At 38.0% G+C, this 3,255-nt stretch overlaps 1 pseudogene; it reads right to left on the bottom strand.

Annotated features, from left to right (window-relative positions):
* Nucleotides 1-1,719: 1,719 nt before the first annotated feature.
* LOC101691802 lies at nucleotides 1,720-2,528 on the bottom strand (annotated as a pseudogene).
* Between the last annotated feature and the right edge of the window lie 727 nt (nucleotides 2,529-3,255).

Genomic DNA, 3,255 nt, shown 5'->3' with positions numbered 1-3,255 from the left:
CTTAAGGACTATTCCAAGAGATCAAGCAATTGTTGACATTTAATACTGGCCCCAGGGCCACAGTGCAATTTCATATTGGTTCTCTCTCCTTCTCCACTTCACTTCTCCTTTCCTAACCCTGTTTCTTGGAACTGCTTGCCCTAATAAGGTAATAGCACATGAGTCTTTTGCCTTAGGTTATGTATACTTTTGGGGATAACTCAAGCTAAGACTGGGGCCTGCCTAATTCTACTGAAGAGAGTCTGGGACTATGTAGCAGTTACTGTTGATGCCCTACCCATTTGCCTTCATCCTGCAATATTAACAGGGCTTGCTTTCTTGACTGCGAGCATTTGCATCTCTTGCTCTGTTGGAGGGCTTTCTTTACAATCCTCAATCAATATCTTCTCCCATTGTATGAGATATCTTTCATTTTCTTGATGGTATATTTTCCCCCTCAAAAGTTTTTAATTTTGGGGCACCTGGGTGGCTCAGTTGGTTATGCGATTGCCTTCAGTTCAGGTCATGATCCCAGAGTCCTGGGTCGAGTCCCACATCAGGCTCCCAGCTCCTTGGGGAGACTGCTTCTCCCTCTGACCTCTCCTCTCATGCTCTCCCACTCTGTCTCTCTCTCAAATAAAAATTTAAAAAAAAAAAGTTTTTAATTTTGATGAAGTCCAACTTTTCAAAAAAAATTTTTTTCACTTGTCTTTTTGGGGTTGTATGTCAGAGATCATTGCCTAACCCAAGCTCACGAAGATTTACTACTGTGTGTTCTTCTAGTGGTTACAGCTTTTTTACATTGAAGTCTATGATCCATTTTTTAGTTAATTTTTGTGTAGGGTTCAGGTAGGGGTCTTTCACATGTGGATATTCAGTTATCCCAGCGCCATTTATGGAAAACATTTCTTCGCCATTGAATTAGCTTGGCACCCCTGTGGAAAATCAATCGACTCTAAATGAAAGGGTTTATATCTGGATTCTCCATTTTACTCCATTGTTCTATAGGTCTACCCTCATGCCATTACCACCGTGTCTTGATTACTATAGTTTTGCAGTAAGGTTTGAAATTGGGAATTGTAAGTCCTCAAAATTTGGACTTCTTTTTCAAGATTGTTTTGGCTATCACCTTTGCTTTCTGATTTACACATTTTTGGATCTTCTTTAAGAAATCCTTTTGGGGGGCGCCTGGGTGGCTCAGTCAATTAGGCGTCTGCCTTCGGCTCATGTCATGATCCCAGGGGCCTGGGATCCAGCCACGCATTGGGCTCCCTGCTCAGTGGAGAGTCTGCTTCTACCTCTGCCTGCCGCTCTCCCTGCTCAGTCCCTCTCTCTGTGTCAAATAAATAAATAAATCTTTAAAAAAGGGAAAGAAAGAACAAAATCCTTTTGGACACCAAAGCCAGAAAATATTTTTCTATACAGTTTTCAAGACGTTTTATCATTTGTCCTTCTCATTCTAACTACTGATCTATTTGGAATTTATTCTAGTGCTTAGCAGAGTGTAGGGATTTAATGTCATGTTTTTAAATTGTATTAACACTTTTTTTTTAAGTCCATTTTTTCTTTCACTTATCCATGAAAAAAGCCTGTCACAAATCAAGTTTCCATATAGGTGTAGTTCTGTTTAGGTATCCTGTTCTAGTCTCTTGTCATTTTTTCTATCCCTGAACCAGCGCCACACTGCCTTAATTATTATACCCTTTGTTTTTTCTTTTTTTAGATATCACAAGTAAGATCTTTTATTTGTTACCATTAAATGTCTGAATTTTAAACAGATTCTTGGACTGGTGGCTCATATCCATAAGCTTATTCAACTTTAGCACCAGTCTCATCTCCAGTAGCTTTTCCAAAACTACCTTCACCATGAAGCTCCATGAGCTTTTCCAACTCAAACTTGGGCTTCTTCAGCATTTTTACTTTTCTAACAAAGACGTCATGGAGTGGATAAATAGATTAGCAAGTCTTTTCTATGTCTTTTTCCAATGATGTCTGAAATCAACTTATTGACTATTTCTTTCAAGTCATTTGTCTGTACTTTTTGAGTCATGGTTTCCATCTTTTTTCCAAATTTGGTGGACCGGTTATTGCTAAGCATAAGAGGTCTTTTAAATCTGACTGTTGTGTTTCTTAGTAAAACCAACACAAAATAGATAAAACAAATAACCAACAGTATTCTTGACATCAATATGAGCTTAAATCAGGGTCTGCCATTTTTTTGACCATGGAACATATTTTGTCACGAATAAGACCCATGCCATGGAATTAGGCAGTTTTTACCCTCAGTAATTAGCTTGAATTTTCGAAATGCAATTTCATCATTCTGCAGGATCTGGAAGGTTCACCTCAAAAAAACATTATGTTTTTGTGTTCTCATGGCCATTAGATGTGATTTTGGTTCCTTGAGTTCTTATGACTAGTGTTTTTCCAATATTTCTTATAATGAACATAGCTGGTGCTTTCACATCATACCAATCGTTCTTAGAAAACGAATTAACCACTTTCCTCTTGCCACCTTTTGTAAGGCATGTGTTCTTGTCAACTGCCATGACACTTCTCAGGGAACCAAAAGGCTTAATTATGATAGATTTTAATAAGATTTTAAAAATAAAATCTGTAGAGCAAATCTCTCCACCCTGTTCTTCTTCATGAGTATATTTATGGCTCTTACATATAAATTATAGATATAGTGTAACAGGTTACACACAAAACCACATTTGATTTCATTTGGATTTTGACTAGAATTGCACTGAATTTATAGATTATTTTGGGAAGAAATTATTTTTTAAAATATTGAGTCTTTTAATCAATAAACATGATTCATTTACTTAGATTGGGCCAGAGTGTTGCAGTGTTGCAGAGTTCCAGGGTGTCTTTCTCACCCCAAGATCCACTAGATCTTTTCTCCTTTATGCTACCTGTCTTGTTCCTGAGCTTAATTAGAATGCTTTCAATATATACAGTTAGCTGCTGTATTTGTCAGGTAACCTTTATCTGGTTAGAATGGTTCTTTTTATTTGTTTATTAAGAAGCTTTATCAGTGCTCCACATCACTCGGCATCAGGGAAATACAAACCAAACCACAATGAGATACCACCTCACACCAGTCAGAATGGCTAAAATTAACAAGTCAGGAAATGACAGACGCTGGCGAGGAAGCGGAGAAAGAGGAACCCTCCAACACTGTTGGTGGGAATGCAAACTGGTGCAACCACTCTGGAAAATAGCATGGAGGCTCCTCAAAAAGTTGAAAATAGAGCTACCCTATGACCCAGC

The sequence above is a fragment of the Mustela putorius genome, unplaced genomic scaffold, assembly GCF_011764305.1.
Source record: "Mustela putorius furo isolate JIRA1106 unplaced genomic scaffold, ASM1176430v1.1 tig00000129_pilon_pilon_pilon, whole genome shotgun sequence".
NCBI classification, from domain to species: domain Eukaryota; kingdom Metazoa; phylum Chordata; class Mammalia; order Carnivora; family Mustelidae; genus Mustela; species Mustela putorius.
This window is presented reverse-complemented; position numbering and strand designations above follow the sequence as displayed.